Below are 10020 nucleotides of genomic sequence, written 5' to 3' on the forward strand. Positions count from 1 at the left end.
CGGGCTTGGCTCAGGGCTGGGCACTCGCCCCTGGCACCACTATGGGATCCAGAGCCATCTTGCTCCTTCTTGGGCTCCTGCTTCTCTCTACTGAGCTGCTGGCACAGCAGAGAGGTCAGTTGTGCGAGCGGCCACGAACCCTCAGGGGAAGGCAGGGCACCCTGATAGCCCCAGTTGTGGGAGAGAGACCACCAGAGGCAGGTGCATCCTCCTCCAGGTGCAAATTCTCAGGGAGCCAGCCCCATTGGTCCTCCACTTCTTCCATGTCTAAAAAATGAAAAGGATCCCTTTACAGGTTGGTCAGACAATCCATTGCAACAACTAAGGGTATGTAAAGTTCTCCAAAGTCTGAGCCCACACAATTCCATTCTTACCTGGGTTAGTCATTTAACTGCACAGGTGGGGCAGGACTAATTCTGTTAGTCCATTTTTGCAAGGTGTTTTTGTTTCATATTTATTGCATCTTGCCTTTGAAACTGGAGTTGCTGCCCGAGGCCAGGAGGGATTTCATCAGGACTCACAGCTGCAGGTCAGCAGATTCGTGGTGATTACGGGGCAGAGCCGGCGGTGGCAGCGGTGGGGTCCAGTTGGTTCGCACCACTTGGGCAGAACCAGTTCTTAAAATGTTGCTTGTAAACTGTGAGACCTCAGCCCCAGAATAAAGCGATCTGTAGTTTAAAACTGTAGACTTTATTAGGTCACCAAAGCATAATGTAGCATAGACGATTTCTGAAAAAACATAGCACAAACTACAACTTAAATCCCTGCTGCCCTTGGTCCACCCCTTGCCGGGCCCAAGGTGCAGCAGCTGCAACAAGGTAACAAAAGGAAGAATACCCCTATTCAAATACAAAGTTGTAAACACAAAAGGTTGGAGCCGTGCCACACCTCGGAGGACTGTGGCCCCATCTGACTATCAGTCTGCTGCAGGAAGGGAGGGGGGAGCAGATGAGCTGGCGCCTGGCCGAGGCCGAGGGCCCTCTGGATGGGGGTGTGAATCATCACCAGGAACAAGCCCATCCTGACATAAACAATCAGATCTTAAATTATTTGAATCCCCCCACTGGGCACTGGGATTCAAATAATGTAAGAACTGGTTGTTTACAAGCATCATTGTTGTGCCGAAGTGGTGCGAACCGGCTGAATCCCACCACTGCGGCTCTCCCCGGATGCCACCGCTTGGCCCCTGCCTGTGCCCTCCCCCACTCTCTTTGTCCCCTTTCAGGCATCTGCAGCCTTCCTCCGGTCAAGGGGCCTTGCTTTGCAAATAAGAAGTACTACTACTATGACGCTAAAAAAGAGATCTGCAAAACATTTATCTATGGTGGATGTGGAGGGAATGGGAATAAGTTCAAGACCGACAAGGCATGCTTCTATGCTTGTGTGACGTAAGGTGAGCTGTTCAGAAGGGCTCGGGCCAAGACTGTGACTGGCCCTCTCTGGAGTCACGGGAAAGCAGGTGCTGGGGTTGCCAGCTCCAGGCTGGGGATACCTGGAGATTTGGGGGTGGAGCCTAAGTGGGCAGGGGATTAGGGACTTCAGTGGGATGCAATTCCGTAGGGTCCACATTCCAAAGAAGCCATTTCCTCCAGGTGAACCGACCTTTGTCTCGTGAAGATCCGCTGCAATAGCGAGAGATAAGAACATAAGAACAAGCCAGCTGGATCAGACCAGAGTCCATCTAGTCCAGCTCTCTGCTACTCGCAGTGGCCCACCAGGTGCCTTCGGGAGCTCACGTGCAGGATGCGAAAGCAATGGCCTTCTGCGGCTGCTCCTAAGTACCTGGTCTGCTAAGGCATTTCATATCTCAGATCAGCGAGGATCAAGATCTCCAGGCACCCCGTGGAGATGGACAGGACTAGAGAGTGGGGTCATTTTGCTGCAGACAACAAGATTTGAAAGTTGGTTCTGCAACAGAAAGGGAGAGTTTTGTAAGACTTCAGGTCTGGTGAGCAGCAGGTCTTAATGACAGAGGGCATTGAATGCCCCGCCCCCCCAGACACAAAAGGGTCTCTGCCTGAAGAGCCGGATGTCATGTTACTGAAAGCCTTTTTCCTTGTGGAGATATGAGGGAAGCTCCTTTATTGTTCTCTTGCCCCATCTTTTTCCCCAGTAGGGATCCTACATCATTCCACTCTCCTACATTTTATTTTCAAAACAGCCCTGCAAGATAAGGAGAGTTGAATTTAAACCCCAATCCCCACAAAATGCTTTTTTCAAGTGACTTTCTACAGAGCAGGGAATGAAGCTGTCCTCCTCAGCTATTGTGGCAAGATCCTGCAAATCATTCCTGCCCCCCAGCAAAGAATGCCCTCATTCTGCCAACCTCTCAGCAAAGGAGCGTACGGAGGGGGCCTTTCAGGAAAGTGACCCCGCACCTGGAAAGTGTAGCCGATGCACGGGCACTCCTGGGGGAAGGGGGGCTGAGAGTGAGGCAGAGCGTCCTGCCAGCTTCATCTGCGGGGGCTACCTACCTCCCACCGGCAGGTCTGGAGGTGGATGGCTGTGTGGTGGTCAGCTTTGGCCACCATCTGGACACTGCTGGACTGAATCTGACATGTTTGCCCTCCTCTTACAGGAAGGAAGAAGTGAAAAAAAGATGCCCACCATGCCAACTCTTCCATCGGAGCTTCACTGGCACCCCCACCCCTGAGTGCCCCTCACAGAATCCCTCCCTATGGTAGTGTTGGCAGAAAGTGAAATAAAGTGGCATTTGTGTGTGCTCACCTGTGGGACCGTGGCTGGCAGGGTCTTGGGTGGCACCGTCTTGATTTCTCAAGGGGCAGCAGGGGTCTGCATTCAGTGAGAACTTTGCTTTCTCTGAGGCAGGGAGGGGTGGGATTATTTCTCCCCTCCACAACTTGAATGATCGTTCTGTGACTGAGGGTCATTTGCTGGTGCAACGGCCAGAATCCGAAGAACAGGGACCGACAAGAAGAAACCCTGACAAATATTTCTCCCACCACGATACAGCAGAGGGGGCAGGAGGGGGTGGGGAGCAGCTGGGCAATCGGTTGACCACGACTTGGCAGCTTGGAAGCAGAGGGCAAAAGGGATATAATCACAAATCCTCCAAAGTTTAGGGGAGGGGGGTAAATCCTATTTTTTTCTACAGGCCCTGTCCTGGCTCTCAAACCTGTGAACCCAAATGAGAAAAACGCCACAGAGTAAAAAAGGGAAATTCCTCCCCCACACACCACAGTCCCGGTCTGGATCCAAGTCCCCTGCAACAACACTCGAAGGGTTGCCAAACCCCAGGTGGGTAGTGGTGTACCACTAATGGGGACCCCTCCATTCTTCCCTGCAGTCCAGCTCATGCCCTCCCCAGCAGAAGCCATAAGTGGGGCGAGGGGAACCAGGGAGCCAGGGGGGTGTGGAGAGCCAGGTGGAGGGGGGGGACACATTATTTATCTGCTTGTTTAAAATATTTGTTCCGCTTAACCTGGAGCAAACGGCTGCTTGGGAAGGTGGATGGCATGACATTATATCCTACCAAGGCCCCTCCTCTCCCAGCTCCACGCTGACATCACCAGTTGTTTCCAAGGCCAGACTTCGCAACCCCTCCCCTGAAACTACTTTCACCATTAAGGAAAAAACCCTGCAGTCAAACAGGTCTCCTGTTCTTGCGTCTCCAGTCCTTCTTTCCTGGGCTGGCTTCACTCCCTGCTCTGCGGAAACGGAGGCTAGAACTAGTCAAGGACTTTTGGCCAAGCATCAGTTCCCCTTATGTTCCCAGTCAAGCGTGACCTGCAGGAAACAAAGCATGCTAAGCGCTTGCAGCCTTGAAGGAAGACCAATAATGCCCCTCCTGCCCATTTCAACTAAGGAAAATGGGGGGTAATGGCCCCACCTCCATCAGTGTTATCATCCGAGTAAATTCTTGGGTGGCAGATAAACCCAGTCCCTCACATTCAAGTCCTTTTATCTGCCTGATGCTTCTGCTTGCTGCAGGGGTTATTAAGCCTGCCAGATAGACTGCACCCAGTCCTGGAGCAAAACTGGTCTCTGTGTTTGGACCCCCAGAAATGGGAAAGGATTGGCGGTTTGCCCATACACCACCTCAAAAGATGTTCTGCCCATGCTGCTATGCATCATGTTATTATAAGCATATCCTGTGAAAGGCAGCAAATCCACCCAGCTATCCTGGTGAGAGTTAACCTAGCAGCACAGGTACTGTTCATGAGTTCGCTCTGGCCGTCAGTTGCCACGTGATACGCAGAAGAAAGGGCCCATTCAGTAGCTAAAAGCTTCAAAAAGTGGTGCCAAAACCTAGAAATGAACTGGCTGCCATAATCGGATACTATCTTTTCAGGGGCAGAGTGCAGTGTATCAACATGGGTCACAAACATCCATACCAAGTTATTGGCAGAGGACAGGAACGAACAAGGGATAAAGTGCGCATATTTTGAGAACAGGTCCGCTACTATCAGATCACTGTCCTCCCCCTACTGGAGAACAGGTCCATGATAGAATCCATGGATATCACTTGCCAGGGTACATCTGGCATCTGCAGCAGCTGCAAGAGCCCCTGCATCTTCCCATGAGCCCGGTTTGCCATGGCGCACATAGGGCAACCCTTCCTGTATGCTTCAATATTGGACCACATGGAGCATCACCAGATCTGCCGCTGGGCAAGGGGCAAGGTTTTCACAAAGCCAAAATGGACCCTCGTCAGCGCCAACTTCCGCGCTGGGGGTGGAACATACAATTTATCCCCCTTCCACCAAACGTTGCTCCGTTTTTCCAATTGGTCACTCGCTTCTCCCGGTGGCATGAGGAGAGCCCTCGCCTCCCTTAAGGTGGTTTCCAGATCACAAGAGATTGAGGGGTTTGTGTTGGGGAGGTGCGCTTGGCACCGGGTAGTCACTGCAAGACCCAAGTGCATAGGGGAAAAGACTGTGTGCAGCTGGAGGGCCCGCCTCGATGGGGTGGGGCAGGCAGGAGAGCGCATCCATCATGCAGCTGGTATTGCCAGGAAGTAAATCCAATGTAAAGTTGAAACGAGAGAAAAAAATCCACCCACCAAAGTGTTTTGCCAAACAGCTTCCCTGGGGCGTGAAGGGCAGCTGAATTATTGTGGTCTGTCCAAACTTCAAAAGGACCGGTCAGCCTCCAACCATTAATAATGGTTTAAGCCTAACCACATTTTGTGGCCCCGGTTGCTTTGTCACCTACAGTCCAGTTCAGTTCAAAGCCAGAAAATGTATAGGAGAGATAAGCACAAGGGTGCAACTTCCAATCTTCCCTGCAGGGCTGCAGAAGGGCCGTGCCCGTTACCTTGTCCAAGGCATCTACATGAACCATGGAGGGTTCAGTGGGGTCCCCATGACGGAGAACGGGCTCTGAAGTGAATGAGTGTTTGAGAGCCTGCAGTGCTTGCTGGCATTCCAAAGACCAAGCCAATGGAGCCCATGGCTGTGCCGCTCCCACCCCCCTATCCTTAGTCCACGACAGATTAGTGAGGGGAAGCGCCAACTGAGCAAAGTTCAAGGTAAAATCCCTATAGAAGTTAGCAATGTTAAGGAATTACTGGAGCTGCCTGTGGGTATGGGGTTCTTGCCATTGTAACACATCCTGTACTTTCCCTTGGTCCATCTCCAACCCCTGGTGAGAGATGCAATAGCCCAAAAAGTCCAGTTTCTCTCTATGAAATTCATATTTGGACAGTTTCACATACAAATCATGGTCCAGAAGGCATTGCAACACTTTGCGGACTAGGGTAATATGCTCAGGTAGGGATTCGGAGTAAATAAGAACATTATCTAGATACTGGTTCTGGTGGGTTTTCTGGGCTGTGTGGCCGTGGTCTGGTAGATCTTGTTTCTAACGTTTCCCCGGTATCTGTGGCAGGCATCTTCAGAGGTGTATCACAGACAGAAGTGTGCTACACATTGTGTCTAGTAAGAAGGGAATGTTTAGTGGGGTACATATTGTCCATGTCCCAGGGTGGTGAACCAATCAGTAAGTGTTTGGGTGGAACTTGATATGCAAAGGTTTGGTTGAGTGCATTGTAATGAGTGTGGGGTTATCAGTCCATTTACATTTGCAGTTGTATTTGCATTCCCTGCAGCAGCAGCAGTATTGGTGAATGCAAATCCTGTGTCTGGGTGGAGTCCATTGTCCATGAACTTAGCCTGCCCTTGGCCTTTGATTCTGGTGTTTTTAAGTACTGGCAGCCAAGCTTTGTTAATTCTCAGAGTCTCTTCTTTCCTGTTCAAATTGGCTTGGTGTTTGTGAATTTCAATGGCCTCCCTGTGCAGTCTGACATAGTAACCTTCCAAATTGTCCAGAATTTCAGTGTTTTCAAATAAAATGTTATGTCCAGTTTTGTTTAGAACATGTTGTGCTACTGCAGTTTTTCAGGATGGTTAAGCCGACAGTGTCTTTTGTGCTCCTTAATACGAGTCTGAATGCTGCATTTTTTGGTTCCATAACACTGAAATTCTGGACAATTCTAACCAACCCCTCGTCCTGGTCCAAGGGTGTCTCTCCGCCATCTCCTGGGTTGGTGGGTTTGGTGGGCTCCTCTGCATTCTGGTTGGGGAGTCCCCCATTGTCTGCGGGCTGGTCGGGCTGCAGTCGCCCAGGATAGGTTTCTCGCCTGGAGCTCCATCCGTGTCTGACATGAAGCCAGTGTGGGCATGTTGTGAGAAACCTCTTAATGTCAGACTTTGGCTCCAAAGAGAAAACAAATTGTACATTTGATCAGTAGTCTTTATTTGAAACTGAAGGATAGCATTAGCAGACTTTCTGAAAAGCCCGTGAAAAACCCCAGCATATAATTCCTTCAGTTCCCCACCCCACCCCGAGCCAAAAGGCTCCACTCTACAAAGCAAAGCAAAGCAGCAGTTTCACACTTGAAAAGGAGTGTGTGTCTCCTGTTTTCAAGGCCGCGCCAGCCAGCTAGCGATAGCCGAACACCTGCAGAGAAGAAAAGTGCCTTCCCCCCTCCTCCTGCACTCCCCCAATGCCAGGCTCCAACTGGTCAGTACTTCATCATGTCTGAAGCTGGGTTGCCTTCCCAACAGCTCCTGCTGGGCTCTGTACCAGAGGCCTTTTCTGCACAGATGTCAGGATGCCCCTGATGGGGGCGGGGGAAGGGGGGCTGCTTGCAGGGTGAAGCTTTGCTTTTTCCTTTTGTTTCTTGCAGGTGCTTATCTGACTGTGAAACAAGGAACAAGGTTGGCCAAACCCCCCAAAAAACTTGCCACACAACAGGAATTGCACAAGGAAGTGTTAATACCAACAATGACTAAAGTGCATATATGCAATATTCACAAAATAACATAATCAGGAATGATTCCATGAGTCCATAAGGTTCTCCTTCTATAAATATTTCATTCACAGTCCAATGGAAAACATGGAAAAGGCACCGGTTCAAGAAACAGCAACCTGCCGCCAAATTGTCCAAGTTCAAAGGAGCAGCAAGGTTCAAAGAAGCAGTGGCAAAACACCTGCACGCTGAAGTGCGTTTTCTCTAATCTTCTTCAGTGCATGTGCATCCTCTTCAGTGCATATGTATAGTATTAGTACTTATTTCCATCATTCAAAAATTGTTATATGCTACCTATAATAATAAATAGTGAAATTAATATTGCTAGTCATTACAATACAGAGCATAGTTATTAATAAATATTATACAAAATGTCTGTTGTCATTCATTTTGTTAAAATGTTGTTATAAATAGATACATCAATAAATTCTGAATAAACATTAGATTATAAATACAAGATTTTAAATTTTAAATATAAAATACAGAATACAGAATGCAACTACACCCCAGGATATATTAAACGTAATTCCTATACCATTAAGAAATATCCTCTTACCAAAGTATGTTGCAAATCATTCACTAGGTGTTCTTTCTAGGATTCTTAGTAACGAAATGATGCATGAAGCCTGAGTCACGTTATAAGTAAGGGTGTAAGATGAGTCACACCTGAGAACAATTATTTAACCTGTGGAGCTCTAGAGATAGCAACTAAAATCAATATCCCTATTTAAGCCTTTTTGCAAACTGCTAAGTAAATATGCCCAGTGTGATTCTTGCTGCAATAAAACTCTTCTGACATTAATCTTATCATAATGTCGAGCCTGTGCAACATATAGGACAACAAATTTAAACTCCCTAGGAGAATGATTGTGTGTTAAGAAATGTTCTGTTAAAGGGCCCTCAACACGCTGAGTTTTAATTGAACTGATATGTTCAGAAAGCCTCTCCCTCAATGAGCGGGTGGTCATGCCCACATATGCTAGACAGCATGGCCATTCTAACATATACACACATTGTCTGGTGTTGCATGAAGAAAAATGATGAATTTCCCAATAACGAAGTCTATAAAATGGATCTACTATTCTCCTGGTGTTATAGGTCAAATTGCAAAATTAGCAATGGCCACATTTGAAATGTCCCTTTAGGGAACAGGATGAATCTGTACATAGCCTAATATCTGTTCTTACTAATCGATTTCTGATATTACTGGTACGTTTAAAGGCTATTCTAGGTGGTAGGCTACAGTCTGCAATATGAGACACTATGTGCCAATCCCTCAAAATAATAGATTTGATCCTATTATCCTTATTTCTCTCTTTATATTGCAATAACTGTTGCCATGGTACATTGTCAGCTCTATCAATTGCTCTTTTTATTATGCCATCTGGATAACCCCGTTTCTTAAATTTCTGCACAGTATTTTTTATCTCTGCATGAAAAGTTCCTTGTCTAGAAGAATTGCACTTTTGACGTAATAAATGACTGTATAGCAAATTGTGCACCAAATGAGGAGGATGATAAGAGGTGTAAAATAACGCTCTATTTTTTTCAACCAGCTTATGAAAAGGGGAAAATACTACTCTATGTTCTTCATCAAAATGTATTCTTACATCCAAAAAATTAATAGATGTGCTACTACATTGTCCAGTGAAAGATAAGGCAGGATGCAACCCATTAAGCTATTCTAAAAATGGAGAAAACTCAAATCCAGGTCTCATTAGAAACAGAATGTCATTCATGTACCTTCTGTAGAACATCAAATATTGATTATACGGATTGTCACTATAAATGAATTCAGTTTCAAAAGATTGCATGTATAAATTTGCACAACTAGGTCCTAATGGGGACCCCATACTCAAACCAGATGTTTGTAAGTAAAGATCATTATCAAATCTGAAAAAAAAACTATTTTCAAAAATGATATCAAGGAGGGAAATCAAAAAATGTGTAGGAGGGGTCAAATCAGCTCTTGTTTCCAGTATATCAAATAAGATCTTTCTAGTTTCGTCCAGTGGGACATCAGTATATAAGGCGGTCACATCCACTGTAATAAGCCAGGAACCTGAGGGGCAAACAAAAACTTCCAAAATATTAATAAGGTGAACCGTATCTTGTATAAATGAGGGCATAATCTTAACAAAGGGCTGAAGGTAGAAATCTATGTATGAAGCCAGGGGTTCTAGAATGGAGGAAGAGGCAGAGACGATAGGTCATCCCGGAGGGGGTGAACCGGGCTTATGTACTTTGGGAAGCGTGTAAAAAAGGGGAATGCATGGAAACTCATTGACTAGAAAAGTGCCAACTTGTGGTGTGATCCACCCCATTATAATAGCCTCCTCAATCATGATTTTAATCAGTGAAGCAATATGCTGGGTGGGATCGACCTGAATGGGTTTGTAATATTTAGTATTAGAGAGCTGAGTTTTGATTTCGTTGACATAATCATCTTTGTCTAGAATAACAATGCCACCGCCTTTGTCAGCTTCTCTAATTATTATAGAGGTATCCTGACTCAACCGGGATAGTATTTGCCGTTCCTTATAGTCTAAATTATTGGTGGGTGATATGTATCTAGATTTCTTTTCTAATTTCATAATGTCCTGTTCAACTACTCTTTCGAAACTCTTAATAGCATCATTATGGACCTGGGGAGAAAAAGAGGATTTCCTCTGAAATATATGTGGCTGATGACCGGCACTTCTATTGGAATCTCCCCAAAATGCTTTTAACTTAATATGCCTTACTAA

The 10020-nt window shown here is 46.7% G+C and overlaps 1 long non-coding RNA gene across 1 annotated transcript; it reads left to right on the top strand.

Moving 5' to 3' along the window:
• The first annotated feature begins 1228 nt into the window (after positions 1-1228).
• LOC125433695 lies at positions 1229-2721 on the top strand. Its single transcript, XR_007244650.1, has 2 exons — positions 1229-1393; positions 2579-2721. It is a non-coding gene; the product is annotated as an uncharacterized LOC125433695 (long non-coding RNA).
• The last annotated feature ends 7299 nt before the right edge of the window (positions 2722-10020 follow it).

This window comes from Sphaerodactylus townsendi, linkage group LG05 (assembly GCF_021028975.2).
Source record: "Sphaerodactylus townsendi isolate TG3544 linkage group LG05, MPM_Stown_v2.3, whole genome shotgun sequence".
Lineage (NCBI taxonomy): Eukaryota > Metazoa > Chordata > Lepidosauria > Squamata > Sphaerodactylidae > Sphaerodactylus > Sphaerodactylus townsendi.